This window comes from Arachis hypogaea, chromosome 6, assembly GCF_003086295.3.
Source record: "Arachis hypogaea cultivar Tifrunner chromosome 6, arahy.Tifrunner.gnm2.J5K5, whole genome shotgun sequence".
Classification (NCBI taxonomy): domain Eukaryota; kingdom Viridiplantae; phylum Streptophyta; class Magnoliopsida; order Fabales; family Fabaceae; genus Arachis; species Arachis hypogaea.
The window spans coordinates 25,825,124-25,847,704 of record NC_092041.1 but is presented as its reverse complement, the minus strand read 5'-3'; the positions used below and the strand labels follow the sequence as shown (position 1 = coordinate 25,847,704).

At 37.9% G+C, this 22,581-nt stretch overlaps 1 long non-coding RNA gene and 1 pseudogene across 1 annotated transcript; both read left to right on the top strand.

The window, feature by feature from the left end:
- The first annotated feature begins 3,772 nt into the window (after positions 1-3,772).
- Positions 3,773-7,208, top strand: LOC112696494 (uncharacterized). The gene is made up of 2 exons (XR_003150723.3): positions 3,773-4,997; positions 6,874-7,208. It is a non-coding gene; the product is annotated as an uncharacterized lncRNA (long non-coding RNA).
- A 9,705-nt stretch (positions 7,209-16,913) lies between these two features.
- LOC112805471 (phosphatidylinositol N-acetylglucosaminyltransferase subunit P-like) overlaps positions 16,914-22,581 on the top strand; it is a 39,669-nt pseudogene continuing 34,001 nt past the window's right edge.

Here is a 22,581-nt window from a genome sequence, read left to right as displayed (position 1 = left end):
AAGTTTTGGAATTATCCACCAAAAAAATACTAACAGATTTTTTTCCTTCAAAAAAAGTCCACATAATATACACATCATTTTGGTTAGTTTATTTATTTTTTTGTCCTTTAGTAATCATTAACAATAGACCTATCACTCTAACTACTAACTTCCATCTAACTTTCCATTTGTCATGTGTTTATTAGTCGGTTAAAACTTAGTCATTTTTAGCCACTATAATTTTGGCCACCAAAGACCTACCTTTATCATAATACTTGCAATAATTGATTGAATTTAAATTATTTTTTACCTTGTGATGATCATATCACTTTTTGCTGTCAAGTTGTGTGATATACAAAGTTATTGTCAAACAGTTTTCATATTTATTTCAAAATAAACTGTTATTATGGTAAAATCTAATAAAAAACCTTTACTTCAAAATGACAAACTTATTTTGAATTCTAATATATATTTTATATTAGTGATTAAAATTATATTCTAAAATGATAAAATCATTATTACTAAAACCAGACCGGATCGATCGGTTTGACTAGAAAATTGGTGAACCAGATTCTAGGCTGGTCCGGTCTAATAATTTGACTGCATAAGACAACGAACCAGTGCGAATCGGTCAAATCTGGTCAAAATTGGTCAAACTCGGTAAGATCGGTTCAACCGAACCATTTGAGTTTCAAAATTTTTTCAAAATGTGGAAGATGGGGTTTGAACACGCTTGTAAAGGAGAAAAATGACACTCACAACCACCAAGCTATTAAGCTTATTATTAATGTATATGCAAATTAATATATATATATATATATATATATATATATATATATAAATATTTTTCAGCAAATAATTTACTTCTATTTAATTTATTTTAATTTTAGTTATAAACTCATTCATTCTTAAATTAATTATATTTTTATTTAACCATGATTATAAATTCACTTATTTTTTTATAATTATATAATATCTGTTAATATTATTTTTCAATAAATACTTGTAGTATATAATAGTATAATAGATGTGAATTAATTAATAAATTATTGAAATTCAAAAATAATAGTTTTTTAATATAAAAATAAAATAAAAATATTTATGATAGAGTAAAATTAACAAAATACTTATTTTTTAATTTTAAATTTTTTACTATATTTTGTTTTTTATTTACATAGGATCAGACCACGTGGTTAAAAGCCACGCGCTCTACTGCTGAGCTAAGATGGCATTATTAATATTAAAATTAAATTACCAAAAATTATCGCTAAACCCAAAAGCCTAATATTAAAATTACATTATATAATTTTAATTAAATTTCGAGATATATAGATATATTAGAAAACCAACTCTTTTATTAATATTATTCAATATTTTGAACTAGTATTTTATTTTTTTACTAATAAAATTTGAATTTAGGACATCATTTTAAAAATTAGTTCTAAACTAAAATCCAATTAGTTTTTATCTCTAAATTAACAGTAATTTTATACATATATCTAATTATGTAACTAGATTATCAAAAGAGTAAATAATTAATTTTTATATTAATTACGTTAATAGTCATTTAAAAGAATAAATAAACTTAAATTATTGTGTAAAATGTTTTATAATGTCTTCTAAATTAAACTCAACTAAAAATGAGGTAGTACTTTTATTTTTATTCTTTTCTAAAAATGATGAAAAGTTTTTGTTTTCTTGTTGATTTAAAAAAAACTAAAAATAAATAAAAAAACTCTAAACCTTTACTCATTATTATAAAATTTAGACTTGCTAGGTTGGATCGAAAAACTGCTCACCAGGTGATGAATTCATATTTGACGATATATTTTGGTTTAATTTGAGTGAATTTCATCACATAAACCCACATTTATTCATGTAAATAGCATGCTTTTGTGTTTTTTTCTCTAAATTGTGCCTAATTGTGAAAATATGCTATTTTTATCTTAAATTAGGGATTTTAATCCCATTTTTATGCCATTCGATGCCATGACATGTTTGTTGAGTGATTTTAAGTCCTAGAGACAAGTTTGGCAAGGTAAAAGTGGAAGGAAGCATATACAAAAGGAGAAAGTATGAAGAAAACAAAAGAAAAACACACATTGGAGTGTGTGTGCGCACAAACGACTGTGCGTACGTACAAGAACCACAAAGCCATTTGTGCGTACGCACAACATCCCGTGCATACGCACAAGAAGAAAATCAGCATGTGTGCGTACGCACACGTCCCAGCACGGGACTCACTTAATGAAAATCGCTGGGGGAGATTTTTGGGCCTCCAGAGCCTAGTTTTTGGACTTTCTGAAGCTGATTCTTCCTATATGTAAGAGGGCCTCACTCCATGTGAAAGAGGGGAGAAATTAGGGTTAGTTTAGCATTATGTAAGTTGTTTTCTAAAGAGAGAAGCTCCCATTCTCTCTAGAAATTAGGATTTTTAGTTTACTTTCCTTTCAATTTTTCTTTTTAATTCTTGTTTTAGTCTACTTCCTTCTACCTTTCCTTGTTTTCTTGTCTTAATTTTCTTAGCTTATCTTGTCATTTTCTCCATTTTTGTCACTTTTATGTATTTGTACTCTTGTTACTTTAATTTACATTTAATGCAAATTTATGTTTCATGCTTCTTTATTGTTTAATTGAGTTGTTATTCTTACTTTCCTTGTTTTTAGTAGTTGTAGAATTTATTTTCCTTGTTATTTTACTACGCTTTATTTTCATGCCCCAAGTGTTTGATAAAATGTTTGGATTGGTTTTAGCCTAGTTTTCACACTCTTGGTTGGAAATTTGTGTGGTTTAGGTGAACTTGAGTGGTGGATGTCCATTCCACATTGTGTGAAGATTGTTAATTAATTTGGTTTTCCTTGACTCTAAGTGACCCATAAATAGTGTTGACTTAGGACTTAGGGATTGAGATTAATTATACCTAGTTGACTTATCCTCGATGTAGAATTGACTAATTGGAATTAATTCCACACAATTACCATATTTGTGGTCCACAACTATGATAGCAAGCCTTAATTACCCAATTCTCACCAAGAGCTCTTTTTACACTCTAAATTTCTATTTTCATTGCTTTAATTGCTTCCCATTTATTTTCTTGCATGCTATTGACATTTCTTGCTATTTAAATTTCTTGCCTCCTTTAAATTTCTTGCCAATTGCCACCATCCAACCCCAATCTCCCCTAATAGCCGATAATATTACACTTAATTGCAACTCTTAAGGAAGACGACCCGAGACTTAAAACTCCTAGTTATTTTTGTATTGATTGTGGCATTTTTAGATTAAAATCTGATATTGGTCAATTGTTGGGTTTGGAACTATACTTATAATACCAATTCTAATTTTGCGAAAAATTCCTAACCCAACAAATCATCAAGTTTTTGGCGCCGTTGTCGGAGATTGCAATGGTGTTACATTGTTGGCTATTGTTAATATGTGAATATGTGAATAGTTTGTTTTTGATTGGCTGCTTATTTTTGCTTGTAAATATGTCTCTTGGTTGTTAGCTTGTTCTAATATATTTTTGTTTTAAAATGTATATGTGAATGGTTAGTAATCTTGTTTAAATTATCTTTTTGACTTGAGTTGTATGTTTAAATTTTTTTTAATCAATTTTTGGATAGTTGAATTTGGATAGATTTTTGTTTGTGCATATTAAAAGTGCTTTGAATAGTCTATGATTTTAATTTAAAAAATAAAATTTTAGATTAATTTTAAAGTTAATGTATATATTTTTGTTAATTTTTTGTTTATATGCATAATAAAATGTTGGGTTAAATCCTATTTTAAAAAAATATTCACTCTGTGCGTGTGCGTACTAGTGCATAGCAGACTCTCATACACGCCCTCTTTCGCACAGCGTGTGCATATGCACAATGGCCCATTTTCATGTCTATGCCTACGCACGAATTTTGGTGTGTACGCACCCCAATTCACCCCCTTCTCTGGGAGCACCCGCACGAACAGTTGGTGAGTCCGCATCCCCCTACTCTTCCTTCCCTTCTCTTTTCCTATTCTCTGAGCCACCATAAGCCCTCCTCTTCTTCGTTTCAACTTCTCCAACCACCAGAATCACCAGCGTCGAACCACCCGCCACCACTCCTGACGACCGGCGACAACCGAACTGCCGTCCCCTTTCCCCCTCTCTTCTTCCTCTCGCCCGCCGCCTTCTCACCCCTGTTTCCTTCTCCTCTCCTCTGCTACCGCCGCGGCACTCAACAGTCGATGGCGTCGTGACCACCCAGCCGCAACCCTTTCTCTTTTCTTCTTCCTCTCCTCTTTTCTCTTTCCCTCACCACTGACCCATGACCGAACTATCGTAGCCTCCAACCTCCGACACAGAGCCACCACATCTCTCTCTTTCTTCTTCTTCCGCCCCTCCATCTTTCCCCTGTCCGAACCCTAGAGCCGCCTAGGGCGACTGAACCTTCAGTGACCACCCAACGCGCGCCTCAACACCTTCACTGTTTCGACGCCTCACCTCCGCGATTCCACCATTGCCACACCCGAGCTCTCCACCCGTCCAAACCCTAACCCCTCTGTCCGTGTCGTTTATAATCACCTCCGCGTCACCAGCATCACAGCACAGGACCACCGTCGCCTTCCGTTTTTGCCGCCGACCACAACCCACACTGCCGCGCCCCTTTCTGTGCTTCTTCCCCTCTTCTCACCTCAGCCGAGCCCACCCCGCGACCCTCCTCTTCGCGGTACCCAAGCTTGACCCTGAACCAGCCTCCAGTCATCGCGACATTACCCTTCTCGCAACCTTCCCTTCCTCCTGTCTCCGCCTCCACACACGAGCTCCAACCCCAGCTCCATTCTCCTTATTCTGTATTGAAGGCCAGAACAGGGACTCCTGTCTCCCCTGTTTCTCTGTACTGCATGGGACACTCAGAACAGGGCAAGCCCCTGTTTCCATTGAGCTGCGTCCTGACCGCTGCCGCTTCTGCCTGCCCCACTGTTGAAGCCGCCACCTCTGGGCCGACATCCCTCTACTTCCCTCTAGGTTGTTAGGATAGGTTAGTTTAGTTTATTGGATTTTGATTTTAGCTGCAAGTGTTGGAAAAATTCTGTTTGCTGATGAATATTACTGTTCGGGTTGCTCATTTATGATGTGAAATCACTGATTCTGATTTGAATTTTCTGATTGAATTGCTGGAATATGCTACAATTTTTTGTGTCATTCTTAGTGAATTTTTGTGAATTGATGTTAAAAGAATGCTTGTTTTGTTGAAAGGTTGCTGAAAATTGGGTTAAATGGCTTTAATTTGAATTTGGGTTATCAATTGCTACTTGGTTGCATTGATTTTCTGCTGAACTGCTGCAATAGGCTGCTAATGTTTCCTTTCATTAATGCTAAATTTCTGATTTGTTGTTGATGGATAATGCTGCTGAGTTATTGTTGTTTGTGTTGTCATAGATGATGGTTGCTGAACTGAGATTGGTTTTATTGATAAATCTGTTGCTGAATTCGTTTAGTTTGGCTTGATTGATTTTCTGTTGAATTTATGGATAAACTGTTGTGCTCCTGCTGTTTTGCTGAGATATTGCTGCTGGATTGTTCATTATTACTGTTCTGGTGCTGTATCTTGAGCCATTATTTGCTCATTGCTGCTGGTTGTTTAATTGGTTATTGCTACTCATTGCTTATTCATGTTTTGCTGCTGTATATTGGCTCAATTGCTTATTTCCTATGAAGTCATATATGATTTTTTGAGTTTAATTGTCAATGAATTCATAGGAAGTTGAATTGATTGGTTGAATTGGGAAAATAGGCCAAGTTACTGCTGAAATGCTGCCCGATTTTTCCTAACCGTGTTTCATTAAATGACATTGTTTTATTTGGTGCAACAATATTCTATTTAAGGGATTTCTGTGTCAAATAGAATCTTGTTTGCTAAATGGTTTTGGAAAACTCCTCAAGAACTTCTTTGACAATTTTGGTCATGCTTCTAACTTTCTTTGCTTACTTGTGATGATAATTTACTTCTATGCATGGAATAGTTCAAGTGAATTTTCAAATTGACCATAAACTTGAAATTCTTTGGGAAATTTGAGCCTCTTTTGCATAAACTCACAAGTTTGAAGGTTTTTAATCTGTGTGGCCGATTTGATTCATTTTATTCATGCCTAACTTACATTAAGTCACAGATCATGAGGTTTTCAATTCTTGTTTCAACTTGTGACTTTTATGCTTCATTGGAATTTGGTGTTTGAATGTTCCTTGAGTAACTTATTCTCAATAGTTTTAACTTGCCAACACCAAATTGCTTCAACTTATGCCAATCTACTTGTGATTGATATTTACTTGATTATGTGCTCTACACATACATGGCATCACTTGTTTTGGCATCTTGAACTTTTGAGAAGTGAATAGAGACTTGCTTGTTTTTAACTTTTTTGAAACCTTTTGGGTTTAAGGAACTTTTGACTATGCACCTAACTTTTGAATTTTTGCTTGTTTTCATTTCTCTAGCTAATTTTTCCCTTCTTTTCACTTGGGTGTCTACCTTTGTTTCCTTTTCAACTAATTTTTCTTTTACTTTCCCTAACTTTTAACTTTGCTTGTCTTTTTCATCTAACTTTTCTTTTCACTTTCAATTAACCATTTTCCTTTTTACTAACATAACTTTTAACTTTTTAACTTTCTTTTTACTTTTCAACTAACATTAACTTTTAACTGTTAATTGTTTTCTTTCTCTTTGTGCATAGTAACAATGCTCCTTCCTTCTTTTATTCTTTGATAAACAAGCAAGTTAGCTTTCCTCATTTCCTGAATTTGATTGGAAGTTGTTTGTGTTTGATTTAATTTGATTCTCATGTATGCTTCCATTCAAATTTTTATTATCTGTTCACTTCATATGCTGTTTTGTAACTTAGCTCTTTTCTTTTCAGCACCACCATCACTCTTGCAGCCACTCTATCGCCTAACCCACCAGCTGAAGGTGGAGGTGACACAGTGACGACTCCTTCCACTCCGCATGATCGTGAGCACCGAGGACGGTGCTACATTTTATGTGTGGGGAGGTTGTCCAAATTTAGAGCGCATCTTGGGTGACAATCTTCATTTCCGAACACTTTTAGTGTAGTTTCTTTTTTTTTTTTGGTACTTTGTATATATTTTATCCTTTTGAGAAACATTTTACTTAGTTTATTGCACTTTTTAATTTTGCTTGTACATAACTTAGTATTATATAGTAGTTATGCATATTTTGACATTTTGCTCTTAATTTTGGCTTATACATATGTTTTTTTTTTGTTCTTTGTCTTGATTGAGATTTGGGATGATGTGATGATTGCACCTAAGTTTGGTTTCCTATATACTTGCTATTTTGGTTTGATTGAAATTAGGAGTTAAACTTAGGATTTTCGACATTTTCCATCCAATCACACTATATACATATATAGAATATATGTTAGTCAATTTAATGAAATTTCCAAGAAACTTACTTTTTATATAGGGTATTTGACATACGGAATTTCACCGATCAAGAGTTTATAAAGAGAAAAACGTTGCAAGTATAGCTCTTAACCAATGAAGTTGCCGCATATCAATTTAGAAGGGGTTGTCACAAAATTTAGAAATAAAATACTGGGAGTATGAATCCCAGGTCGTCTCCCAACGAGTTGCAGAGAGGGTATTATTTTATTAATCAGAGGTTTTCCAAGAAATTTGAGTTTGAGAAACAGAGAAATAAATGATTGAAAATTTATGTAATGCAAATAAAAGCCTTGACATCCCTGTTGAATTTTCCTAAGTGTAATAATAAAAGGGTTGTTATCCGACTTAGTTATCCCTTATATAATAAGGGAAAGTCAAGTAACTCTCAAACTAATCCTATTGCTTGCGTCCTAATCCTTTCCTAAGAAAGGATTAGAGTCGAAGACAGGAGAATTAGCCAACAACTTCCAATTAATATTAACACTTGAGTATTCCAACTCAAGGTTTTCCTTTTAATCAACTCCCAATCAAGTTAGGGAACTACTCCATTATCATGAATATAACTTTCACAGAATTCAGAGAGGAATAAAAGGAAGACATGATAATTAATAACTAAAAATTAATTAAAAGTAAAAATGGTTCTTTACATTAATAAATTCCAAAATCATGAACATACTTATCTAAACAGAGTCAATGGGCAATTAAAGAGTAAAGGAATAGAGAAACAAACTAGAATGATGAAGCTCCAACGGAGGTAATGAATCTTCTCAATATCCAAAGCAAAGCACTAAAACTCTAAAACTATGAATGTGAAGAAAACCTAGAGGAAGAAGTGGAATTCTCTCTAGATTCAAAAACTAAACTAAAACTATGCAGAATGAGAATGTGTCTCGAGTCTCTGCTGTTCCATGGCTCTAGTCTATATTTTTGGACCGAAAACTGGGTCTAAAACTGGCCCGAAATCGCCCCCAGTGATTTCTGCAGGTCGCGCATGTCACGCGTGCGCGCCAGGTGCGCACGCGCGTCAATTGTGCTTTTTGCTTGTTGCGCATCCGCGCCAGGTGCACGTGCGCGTCGATGTGTGGATGCGCTGATGTGCGCGTGCGCCCTAGGTGCATGCCCGCGCCGCTCCTCGCTGGTCAGCTTCTTTATTTCCTTTCATTCCTTTCATTTTTGCAAGCTTCATTTCCATCCTCTAAGCCATTCCTGCCCTATAAAGCCTGAAAACACTTAACGCACAGATCATGGCATCAAATAGTATAAAAGGGGAATTGAAAACATATAATTTAGATGTCTAGGAAGTAAGTTTTCAACCATAAGGTAAAAGTGGGAAGGAATTGTAAAATCATGCAAATCATATGAATAAGTGAGTAATGAGTTGATAAAAAATCACTCAAATTAGCACAAGATAAACCATAAAATAGTGGTTTATCAAACTCCCCACACTTAAACATTAGCATGTCCTCATGCTAAGCTCAAGGAGACAAAAAGAGTGAATAGGGAAAGTAAGACTCATGCAATGCAACCTATGTATATGAATGCAACTATATGATGAAATGTCCATGCCTACTTAGTTAAGAAAATAAACAAGTCTTCCAAGACAAACAGAAATCAAATTCCACTAATCCAAATCACACAATAAGAATAAGTACACTTGTGAGAAGATAGCCCATGAAAGTCGGGAACATAGAGTCAAGCTTGAACCCTCACTAGGAGCGTGTATGCACCCTAGTCACTCAGGTGTATAGGGTAATGCACTTTAGTCTCCTCCATTCATGCTTTCTAAAATTCGTTCTTCATCTAACCAATCAACAAATGTTTAATACACACATGCAAACATCATGAGGTCTTTCTTAAGGTTGTAATGGGGCTTAGGTAAGGGTGAGGACACATGTATGGCTAAGTGAGCTGAAAATTGAATCCTTAATTATCCTAAGTTCTCACCTAACACACCCACATTTCCTATGCTTCTAAAATCATGCCTAAATACCCATAATCTCACTTTGTATGTTGCATCTACTCATGCATTTAAATGTTCTTTTTATTTAACCTCATACGCATTGATTCTTTTTATTAAACTTATCACTTGGGGTGCTTTCATTCCCCTAAACTTAAACTTGAAACATGCAAAAATATTTTATTATTTTATTATTTTTTCCTTTTTTTTGAAAGCATCATAGCATCAATGCATTTGGTTTTCATAATTTCACATGAGTAGCATTCAGACCTTAGATATTTATCAATTAACATACATTCTTATTAACCCGAGTTTCCATAGTTTCCCCACATTTAGTTTGATACACAATCTCTATCTTAAGCTAGACAAAGATTCAATTGGGATAATTACTTATTTTTCCGCTTAAGGCTAGTGATGTGGTAATATAAAGAACAAAAGGGAATTAAAAGGCTCAAAGGGGGGTGAACAAAGGTAATTAGAATAGTAGGCTGTTTGGGATAGTGAGCTAATAACAATAATGGCCTCAATCATACATATGCATGAATACATTAAATAATGGACATATAGAATGGAACAAACCATAGATTGCAATCATAGAGGAGAGAAAACACACAAGAATAAAAATTATGGTCAAATAATGTAACCATACAATTAGGCTCAAAATCTCACTGAGTTGTGTGTTCTAGCTCTAAAACCATGTTCCAAATTATAATTTTTAAACAAGTTTAACATAGAATTTTGGTTTGAAATAGTGAAATTTTTCAAAAATAGGATCTTTGAAAAGAACTTATTATTTTTCAACCAAGCAGAGTATACATGCAACTAATTATTACTATGCAATCTATTCTATCTAAACAAAAAGAAAATGTATCTACTGGTGCTAGGAGAAAGAGAAGTTACCTCTGGAACTCAGGTATTGACTGACCTCCCCACACTTAAAGCTTGGTACTATCCTTGGTGCCATCAGTCAGGAACAAAAGGGGGCTGGTAACAGCATCTCCACAGTCGGGTGCGTCTGAGCTCCCGGTGCTGGTAGTTGAAGTGGAGTCCGGAGAGTCTGGTTCTTCTGTGGGTGGGTGGTTGCCAACAATCAGCTCCTTGAGGTACGTAAATTGGCGCTTGTGATGGCGCTCCATGCGGTCCAACCTCTGTAGTATCTGAAGGAGCAGCTGATTTGTTGAAGGTGCTTGTGATGTGGAAGGAGAAGGGATATCTCTGGTCGAGTCTTCAATCCGGCTAGTAGTGGCTACCGCAGGTCTGATGTATTTCCCACTCATGGCCTTGGTGTTTCTAGCTCTATAGGGGACTCTGGCTGCTGAGACCAAATCTGAAACCAAGGCGAGAAAAGGTAAGTTGCCCGCAATCTGTACGTGTCCCATGGCTTGCCGGATGTGTCTTGGTAAGTTGAAAGGCTGGTCCGTAAGGATACACCAGATGAGAACAGCCATGTCTGCAGTGAAGAAGGACTCGTGAGTGCTCGGGAAGACGTAGTGGGACATAATCTGTGTCCACACGTGAGCCTCCAAGGTTAGTACGGAAGCCAATATGCTCTTAGGACGGGATCGATGGTAACCATAGATCCATGAGCTGCCAGGTAGTGCTATAGTTCTGAGAACGTCGTCCCAGTCAAATTGGTAAACACATGGTCACGACTTCATGTAATTAGTACATCAATGGAAATATAGCAAGAAAGATGAAGGCAATTAAATGCAAGATGTTTATTGGCATGCCGGCAAAGGCATGAGTAGCATAGATCAAGCAGTAATTGCAAAGAATGTATTATCACTCGTAACAGACTAACAATCACGTTTGTATTGACAATTATAATTAACTAATAAAATAATATGAGGATGTTGTGAAAAACAAGCATTAGAGTAGAAGAATGGAATATTTAAGAATACACAATGCCATACGGGCTTTTTTACAAACACTTAGCATGCATGTCTTACATGATAGGAAAAGAATTAAATTGGAACATGCAAGTATCCCAAAATTAATTAATATTAATTGTCAAATAACTCCATAATAATAATCACAAATAATTAGAAGAAAGTAGTTACCCAAATAGAGTTATAGCACCAAGGAAAATAATACAAAGAGAAATAAAGAGAAGAAGAAGAAAACGAAAATAGAAAGAGAGAACCTTGAGAAGAGGATGAAAGAGGGAGATAATGGATGATGTAAGTGAGAAAGAAGTGAGAGGAGGGGAAGAAGAAGAAGATAGAGAAGATAGAGAAGATACAGAGAGAAGAAGAAGAAAGAAGAAGAAAGGAGGAAGAAAGAAATAAGGATTGGGAAAGATAGAATTAGAATATGGGAGGAAGAAAGAATGAAAACTGGGCGGCGAAAGAGTGAGTAATACGGCGTAACCGACGCGGACGCACACTGCATGCGTTCGCGTGCGTTGCGCAGAGGGGAAGGGACGCGTATGCGCCAGGTGCGCGTACGCGCGGGTCAGTTTGTGCTTCTAGCACAGTACCTGCCCCAGCCCAGCACAACTTTTTGGCCAAACAAGCTTTACGTCGATTTTGACATCGACGCGGATGCGTACTGCCTGCGTTCGCGCGGATCGCCTAGAGAGGCAACGGCGCACACGCATACAGTACACATCGTGTGGGATGGAAGGTGCCTAAGGCACGTATCCAGCCCAGCTCCCGCACGACTCTCTGTTCAAACTCACCTAATTCACATTCACAAAGGACGCGGATGCGCACTAGGCGCTGGTGCGTCGATCTCCTCGTTTTTTTTATATGCAAATATGCAGATGTAAATGCAGAGTATATGCAGAATAATGAGAAGAGTCACTAAATAAAGCTAAAAAGAGAGAATGGAATGATCATACCATGGTGGGTTGTCTCCCACCCAGCACTTTTCTTTAACGTCCTTAAGTTGGACGGTCCACTAGCTCAGTCGTCTGCTGTGGGTGGGTCCTCCAAGAGGAAGATCTCTAGCTCCTTGCTTTTCTTCATCTTCTCGCCATGATACAGCTTTAAGCGATGTCCATTGACCATTATAAATTTGGAGCTTGAAGGATGACTTAGGTGAAAGACTCTGTATGGCTCTGCCTTTTCTACTCTATAGGGACCTTCCCATCTTGATCTCAACTTGCCTGGCATGAGCCTTAGTCTGGAGTTGTAGAGGAAAACTAATTCCCTAGGTCTGAACTCTCTCCTTTTAATGTGGTTGTCAAGCACAGCCTTCATTTTCTCTTTGTACAGCCTGGAGTTATCATACGCTTCTAGGCGAAAGTTCTCTAATTCTTGTAGTTGCATCTTCTTTTCAGCTCCGGCCTTCTCAAATCCCATGTTGATTTCTCTTACCGCCCAGAATGCCTTGTGCTCTATCTCGATTGGGAGGTGACTGGCCTTTCCATAAACTAAGCGGAATGGGCTCATCCCTATAGGTGTCTTGTATGCTGTCCGGTATGCCCAAAGTGCATCTTGTAGCCTGGTGCTCCAGTCCTTCTTATGAGGCTTGACTATCTTCTCCAGGATATGCTTTATCTCTCTGTTAGACATCTCTGCTTGTCTGTTAGTCTGCGGGGGATAAGCAGTTGCTACCTTGTGAATAACACCATGCTTCTTCAGTAGAGCGGTCAGTCTCCTGTTACAAAAATGGGTGCCCTGATCACTCACGATGGCTCGTGGTGATCCAAAGCGACAGATAATATGATTTCTAACAAAGGAGACAACAGTGTTAGCATCATCAGTACGGGTGGGAATTGCTTCAACCCATTTGGAAACATAATCTACAGCTAACAATATATATAAGAAACCGCTAGAGTTGGGAAATGGACCCATGACGTCAATACCGTAAACATCAAAAATCTCACAAAACAGCATAATTTGTTGGTCCATCTCATCTCTCTTGGATATATTACCAAACCTCTGGTATAGGGAACAAGATTTACAGAAGGCAGCAACATCTTTAAAAAGAGTAGGCCACTAGAATCCACAGTCTAAAATTTTTCTAGCTGTTCTTTGAGGGCCAAAATGTCCACCACTCTCAGAGGAATGACAGGCCTCTAAAATGGACTAGAATTCTGATTGAGGCACACATCTTCTAATTATCTGGTCAGCACCATACCTCCATAAATATGGATCATCCCAAATATAATATTTGGACTCACTTTTTAGCTTGTCCCTCTGATGCTTAGTAAAATTGGGAGGGAAGGTATGACTAACTAGATAATTAGCTACAGGTGTATACCAAGGAACTACTTCAGATACTGCATGCAAGCTATCAAATGGAAAATCATCATTGATAGGAGTGGAGTCATGCTTGATGTGCTCAAGGTGACTTAAGTGGTCTGCCACTAAATTCTGAGAGCCACTCCTATCCTTAATTTCTAAATTAAATTCTTACAGTAGCAGTATCTAACTTATTAGCCTTGGTTTGGACTCTTTTTCAGCTAATAAATCTTTTAGAGCTGCATGGTCTGAGTACACTACCACTTTAGTACCAAGTAAATAGACTCGGAATTTATCCAGAGCAAAAGCAATAGCTAAAAGCTCTTTTTCAGTGGTAGTGTAACTAGACTGAGCAGCATCTAGGGTCTTTGAAGCATATGCAATTACAAAAGGATCCTTACCTGTGCGCTGGGCCAGCGCCGCTCCTACAGCATGGTTGGAGGCATCACACATAATCTCAAAGGGCTGGCTCCAGTCTGGTCCTCTCACTATTGGAGCTTGAGTCAAGGCGATCTTCAGATTATCAAACGCTTCCATACAGTCCCCACTCAGCTCAAATTCAACATCCTTCTGTAGCAGTCTAGATAAAGGTAAAGCTACCTTACTAAAGTCCTTGATGAATCTTAGGTAGAAACCTGCATGACCAAGGAACGAACGGACTTCCCTCACGGAGGAGGGGTAAGGTAAACTAGAAATAACATTTACCTTTGCTGAATCTACAGAAATACCAGTATTAGAGACAACATGTCCTAGAATAATACCTTGTTGGACCATAAAATGACACTTTTCAAAATTCAAAACAAGGTTTGATCTAACGCACCTATCTAACACTCTAGATAAACTATCCAAGCAAAGGCTAAAGGAATCACCATATACGCTAAAATCATCCATGAAAACTTCCATACAATTCTCAATAAGATCAGAGAAAAGACTCATCATGCACCTTTGGCAAGTAGCTGGTGCATTGCATAAGCCAAAAGGCATCCTCTTGTAAGCATAAGTACTAAAGGGACTTGTAAAAGTAGTTTTTTCCTGATCTTCAGGTGCTATATGAATCTGAAAATAGCCTGTGTAACCATCTAAAAAGTAGTAATGCGATTTACCTGACAGGCGATCCATCATTTAATCAATGAATGGCAGGGGATAGTGATCCTTATGAGTGGCCTGGTTGAGGCACCTATAGTCAATGCACACCCTCCAGGAGTTCTGCACTCTAGTTGCTATGAGCTCTCCTTGCTCATTCTTTACTGTTGTGACTACAGACTTCTTGGGCACCACTTGCACTGGACTGACCCATTCGCTATCTGAGATGGGGTAGATGATATCTGCTTCCAGCAGTCTGGTCACTTCTTTCTTGACAACCTCCAAGACGGTGGGGTTCAGTCTTCTTTGGGGTTGACAAACAGGCCTTGTTCCCTCTTCTAAAAATATTATGTGCTCACAAACTTGAGGGCTGATGCCTACTATATCCGCCAGGCTCCATTCAATTGCTTTCTTGTGTCTTCTCAACACACTAAGCAACTGCTCCTCTTGATGGGATGTGAGTTTGATGCGTGAGCATCGTATCTATCTTTTCCTAGTGAATTTGCATCTAGTTTGTTGAGTTTAATTAAGAATTAATTATATTTTAGCCACTATGGATGCTATTTTGAGTTTTGTGCAATTTTATTTATTTTAGGTAGCATTCGGAGGGATTTGATGAAGTTTCTGCAGAGAAAAAGAAAAAACTAAAGAGATGACCAGTGAAGATCGACGCAGACGCATGGCTCACGCAACCGTGCAGAATGGAGAAATCGCAATGACGCGATCGCGTGCCTGACGCGAACGCGTGGACTGGAATCTGCACAAATGACACGAGCGCATGGACGACGCGGACGCGTCACATGCGCGATCTGCAATTACGCAGAAAACGCTGAGGGGTGATTTTTGGGCTCCACTTTAGCACCCAAGTTAGGCACAGATCCAATAAAGCCAAGTGGTCCCCACGTTACAAGATGAGGAGTAGTTAATTAATTTGAATTTTAAATTTGAATCTTATCTTTTAGGAAAAGATATTTTTTGTAGATAATTAGATTTTAAATTTATTAGGATTAGTTATAAATAGAAACTCTGTACATTTAAACAGGGGACGGAATTGTTACCAGAACCCTTATTTTTTTTCTCTGAACCATGAACAACAAATCCTCTATTGTTAAGGTTAGGAGCTCTGTCTATTTTCATGGATTGATTCGTTTGATATTTTTAATTTAATTCATGTTTAGATTTATATTTCAATAATTGTTTTCGTTCTTTATTTTATGAATATGGGTGGAACGAAAGTATGACCCATGTTCTAACTGAGTTCTTGTAAAACTTGGAAAAGCTCTTTACTTGAACAACATCTTGAAAACATATTATACTGAATTTCTAATTGTTTGTAATTAATGGGATACGTGACATATAATTTCCTTATTTGTAGATAATTAGGATTCTTTTGGCATATAAATTAGAAATTGATCCTCACCCTCTAATTGGAATTAATTGACTAAGGAATTGGCAATTAATGAATTTTAGAGGAGACTAGGAAGGTGTAAGGAATTAGGGTCTAGTCACATATAGTTTTCCATGAAATTAAATCTTGCATGATTAAATTAATTAGTAATAAAATTTAATCCGAAAATTAGATAACTCTGAAACCTTAATTGCTTTCTCAATTATTTTATTCCCAACTCATTACTGCTTGCTTTTTAAAATTCTTAAAGTACTGTTTAATGCTCTTTGAATATCTCAAAACCATTTTCTGCTTGCCTAACTAATCCTATCAAACGCTATTGTTGCTTGATCCATCAATCCTCGTGGGATCGACCCTTACTCACGTAAGGTATTACTTGGTACGACCCGGTGCACTTGCCGGTTAGTATTGTGGGTTGTAAAATACAGCATCAAGTTTTTGGTGCCATTGCCGGGGATTGATAGTGATTAACAACTATTAGTTGTTTGATTGCTTAGATTAGGCGTTTTATTTTTAATTTTATTAAAATCTATTTAAAAAAAATAAATTTTCAAAAAAAATAATAAATAAATATTTTAATAAATAAATAGCACCAATATTTTTCTTAATTTCTGAAATTATGTTTGGTGTTATCTATTTATTATTTAGTATTTTTTATTTTATTATTTTACATAGATTACCTCACTGGGAATTTTTTACACTCTGACATAGAGATTCCTATCTTTTCTTGTTTTCTGCTTGTTTATGCACAGGAACAGAGACAAAGAACATCTTTTATACCTTGATCCTAAACCCAAAAGGACTTTCAGGCGGCGTTTACAACAAGCAAGGCTTTACAAGGCTACAGAATCCACTATGGATCCGAATAATACTGATAATGCCAATGGGGCAAACCCGAATGGGAATGAGCAACAGAGGAGAGTGCTTGGCTTTTACTCTTCTCCTAATGCAGATCTTTATGGAAAAAGCATCGTGGTGCATCCTATTGCTGCGAACAACTTTGAGTTGAAGCCTCAACTGGTCACTGTGGTACAATAAAACTGCCAGTATCACGGTCTTCCCCACAAAGAGCCAAATTAGTTGATTTCTAGTTTTCTGCAAATTTGTGATACTGTGAAGACAAATGGAGTGAACCCAGATGTGTACAAACTCATGCTCTTCCCGTTTGCTCTAAGGGATGGAGCAAAGCTATGGCTAGATTCCTAACCCATGGAAAGTCTGGATACTTGGAACAAGGTGGTTACTGAGTTTCTCACAAAATTTTTCCCACCAAAAGAGCTGACTAAGCTTAGGATGGAGGTTCAGACCTTCAAGCAGAAGGATGGTGAGACTTTGTATGAAGCTTGGGAGAGATACAAGCTACTGACTAGGCAATGCCCTCCGGACATGTTCTCCAAATGGACTCAACTAGACATCTTTTATGAAGACTTGGGTGAAATGTCCAAGATGTGCCTAGATAATTCTGCAGGAGGTTCATTGCACAAGAAGAAGACACCGGAGGAGACTATTGAGCTTATTGAATTGGTTGCTAGCAACCAATATTTATACTCATCTAATAGGAATCCTGTGAACTCTGAGGCTCCTCAGAAGAAGGGTGTCATGGAAGTGGAAACTCTTAATGCTATTCTTGCTCAAAACAAGCTTATGGCTCAGCAAATAAATCTACTTACTCAACACATGGGTGGCATGCAAGTCTCAGCTATCAACACCCATAATCCACCTCAATAGATCTCTTATGACATGGCAGGACATTTTGTGCAGAATGACACCTATGATTATGCTCAATCCTCTTTTGAACAGGTCAATTACATGAGGAGTAGTTCTAGAAATCCCAATAATGACCCATACTCTCAGACATACAATCAAGGATGGAGAAATCACCCAAATTTTGGGTGGAGGGACCAACCCCAGAGACCTCATAATCTCAACAATAACTCTCAGGGCAGTTTCCAACAAAACAGTTACAATAACTGCCAATCTCAGCCTCAGCAGGCTAACTCTAAATCCAAGGAAGATTCTAATTGGGAGACGATGAGGAGTTTTATGTAGGAAACCAGAGCCTCCATTAGAAACTTGGAAGTGAAAATGGGTCAGCTGAGCAAGCAAATACCTGAGAGGTCTGCAAGTACATTTCCAAGTGATATAGTGGTGAACCCAAGAGAAGACTGCAAGGTTATTCAATTGAGAAGTGGTAAAACAGCTAGCTCTGAGACAAGGGCTAAAGAAGAGCTAGTTGAAAAGAAGGCTCCAGAGGAGAAAAAGGAAGAAGTGGAGCACGCCCCCCTCCAAAGCGTGCAGACAACCCATTCCCTGACTCTCTGGACACGTATCCTACATTGCCAAAGGCTCCTAAATACAAGCCAAAATGCCATATCCTCAGAGACTTCAGAAGGCTTCAAAAGAAAAGCAGTTTTCTAAATTTTTAGATGTCTTCAAGAAGCTACAAATCAATATCTCCTTTGAAGAGGCTCTGGAGCAAATGGCTCTCTATGCTAAATTTATGAAAGAATTGTTGACCCACAAGAGGAATTGGAAGGAACAAGAAACCGTGGTGTTAACCAAGGAATGTAGTGCCATTATTCAACACAACCTTCCTGAGAAGATGCCAGACCCAGGAAGCTTTTTCATTCTTTGAACCATTGGAGATATCACCATTCAGAGAGCTTTATGTGACCTTGGAGCTAGCATCAATCTAATTCCACTTTCAATAATGAAAAAGCTTCAAATTGAGGAGGTAAAACCCACTCGTATTTCTCTTCAACTTGCTGATCTTTCTATTAAATTACTCGTGGGTGTTGTTGAGGATTTACTTGTTAAAGTAGGACCATTCATCTTTCCTGTTGATTTTGTTATATTAGACATGGAAGAGGAGGTGAATCCTCTATTATACTTGGTAGACCCTTTTTAGCTACAGGTAGAGCTCTGATTGATGTACAAAATGGTGAATTAACCCTAAGGGTCAATGAAGAACAGGTGGTCCTTCATGTTTTTGAAGCTCTCAAGCACCCCTAATGATTCTGAAGGGTGTATGAAAATAGATGTTATTGAACCACTTGTTCAAGAGGTACTAAAGGCTGAGGTGCTTGATGACATTCTGGATCCTATCTTGGAGTATGAGTTAGTTGAAATTGATAATTCACCACCCCAGAAGGCTATGATTCACACGCCTAAAGCAGAGGAGGAAGCCCCCAAGCTTGAGCTTAAATCCTTACCCCTTCTCTGAAATATGTGTTCTTGGGTGAGAATAACTCATATCCAGTGATTATTAGCTCTTCCCTAAAGCCTGAAGAGGAAGAGGCGCTTATTTCAGTGCTCAAGAGTCATAAAACAGCTCTTGGGTGGACCATTAGTGACTTGAAGGGGATTAGTCCAACCAAGTGTATGCACAAGATCCTCCTTGAAGATGATGCTAAACTAGTTGTGCAACCACAAAGGAGACTCAATCCAACCATGAAAGAGGTGGTCCAAAAAGAGGTAATGAATCTATGGGAAGCAGGAATTATTTATCCTATTTCTGACAATCCTTGGGTAAGTCATGTGCAGGTAGTTCCCAAGAAAGGAGGGATGACAGTGATCAAGAATGAAAAGAATGAGCTTATTCCCATAAGAATCGTCACGGGATGGAGAATGTGTATAGACTACAGGAGGCTCAACACTGCTACAAGGAAGGATCATTTCCCCCTGCCTTTCATTGATCAGATGCTTGAGAGGTTAGCTGATCATGCATTTTATTATTTTCTAGATGGATATTCTGGATATAATCAAATTGCAGTAGACCCTCAAGATTAGGAGAAGACAACATTCACATGCTCCTTTAGAGTATTTACCTACAGAAGAATGCCTTTTGGACTTTGCAATGCTTCAGCAACTTTTCAGAGGTATATGCTTTCAATTTTTTCTGATATGGTTGAAAAGTTTATTGAGGTATTTATGGATGACTTTTTTGTTTTTGATAATTCTTTTGAATCTTGCCTTAAGCATTTATCTCTTGTCTTGAAACGGTGTCAAGAATCAAACCTTGTTTTAAATTGGGAAAAATGCCACTTTATGGTTACAGAAGGTATTGTTCTTGGACACCGAATTTCAAGTAAGGGAATTGAGGTTGATAAAGCAAAAGTGGAGGTAATTGAAAAATTACCACCACCAACTAATGTTAAGGCAATCAGGAGTTTCTTGGGTCATGCAAGATTTTATAGAAGATTTATAAAGGATTTTTCTAAAATTGCTAAACCTCTAAGCAACTTCTTGGTTGCTGATGTTCCTTTTGTCTTTAACTTTGATTGTTTGCATGCTTTTGAAACTCTAAAAGCAAACCTTACCTCTGCTCCCATTATAGCTCCCCCTGACTGGGATCTAGCATTTGAATTAATGTGTGATGCTAGTGATTTTGCTATAGGAGCTGTTTTAGGACAGAGGCATGGTAAGCTTGTACATGTCATTTACTATGTCAGTCGTGTGTTAAATGATGCCCAAAAGAATTACACAACTATAGAAAAGGAATTATTAGCTGTTGTGTATGCTGTTGATAAGTTTAGGTCCTATTTACTTGGTTCTAAGGTTATTATTTATATTGATCATGCTACTTTGAAGTACCTTCTAACCAAACAGGATTCTAAACTAAGATTAATCATATGGGTATTGCTCCTTCAGGAGTTTGATATTGAGATAAAGGACAGGAAAAGGGTCAGAGAATCAAGTAGCTGACCATCTCTCCAGAATTGAGCCGGAAGCAGGAGTACAACCACCCATAGCTGTGACTAAGACGTTTTCGGATGAGCAATTGTTCCTCATTCAGCAGACACCATGGTTTGCAGACATTGCAAATTATAAGGCCATGAATTTTATCCCAAGGGAGTACAGTAGGCAACAGGTGAAAAAGCTACTGACTAATGCAAAGTACTACATTTGGGAAGAACCATACCTTTTTAAAGGTGCTCAGATGGAATAATCTAGAGATGTGTCCCGGATGAGGAAAAGTAGCAGATTCTTTGGCACTATCATGGGTCTGATTATGGAGGCCACTTTGGTGGTGAAAGGACAGCTACAAAAGTCCTTCAGAGCGGGTTCTACTGGCCGACTCTCTTCAGGGACTCAAGAGCATTTATGAAGAACTGTGGCAGATGTGAAAAAGCTGCAAATCTTCTTGCCAACCATGAAATGCCACAACAGGGAATTCTTTAGGTTGAGTTGTTTGATGTCTGGGGTATTGATTTCATAGGACCTTTTCCACCCTCACATTCAAACAACTATATTCAAGTGGCAGTTGAATATGTGTCCAAATGGGTGGAAGCTATAGCTTTGCCCACTAATGATGCCAAAGTGGTAATGAGCTTTCTTTAGAAATACATCTTTAGCCAGTTTGGTGTCCCAAGGACACTCATTTGTGATGGAGGAAGCCATTTCTGCAACAGACAGCTGGACTCTCTTCTGCAGAGATATGGAGTCCGTCATAAAGTGGCAACCCCCTATCACCCTCAGACAAGTGGACATGTTGAAGTTTCCAATAGGGAGCTTAAGAGAATTCTAGAGAAGACCGTCAGTATTTCACGAAAAGACTAGTCTAGAAAGCTTGATGATGCTCTCTGGGCATACCGGACAGCGTACAAGACTCCAATTGGCATGTCCCCTTATCAGTTGGTCTATGACAAAGCCTGTCACTTGCCAGTTGAGCTGGAGCATAAAGCTTACTGGGCAATCAGATACCTGAACCTTGATTCAGAAGCTACAGGAATCAAGCGAATGCTTCAGCTGAATGAGCTTGATGAATTCAAATATTCAGCCTACGAGAATGCCAAGCTCTATAAGGAAAGAACTAAGCTACTGCATGACAAGAAGATTGCCATCAGAGTCTTTGAGCCAGGACAAAGAGTGCTTCTATATAATTCAAGGCTCAAATTCTTTCACGGGAAGCTGAAATCCCAATGGTCAGGACCTTTTGTGGTTACCAGAGCTTCACCGTATGGTCATGTGGAAATGCAAGAAGATAATTCTGACAGAAAATTTATAGTGAATGGCCAGAGGTTAAAGCACTATCTTGGAGGCGAGATTGATCGCCAGAGGTCCACTCATCTGTTGAACTAGCAGAGCTGATTGTCAAGCTAGTGACGTTAAAGAAGTGCTTGTTGGGAGACAACCCGATAAATTTGTATCCTTAGCTATTCTTCGTAGTAATAGTTTTCTTAGGTATTTTATTGAGTTCTTACTAATTTCTGTTCATGCAGCTATTTTATCACAGGAACTGAACACCTAAAAAAAAAGAGACAGCACACGACGCGCAAGCGTCACTGACGCGGGCGCGTGACCTGCAGAATCAACGTAAAAGAATGTTTGAGCAGAGAGTTGTGCTGGCTTGGGGCAGGAAGCGTGCTAAAAGCACAAAGTTGGGCACGCAGACGCGTGACTGACGCGTTCGCATCAGTTGCACGTATGGCCATTCACGCGAGCACGTGAATGGCGCGAACGCGTCGTATGAAAATTTGGCTCCCAAGCCATGCGAACAGAGAGTCGCGCGGGCGTTCGGCTG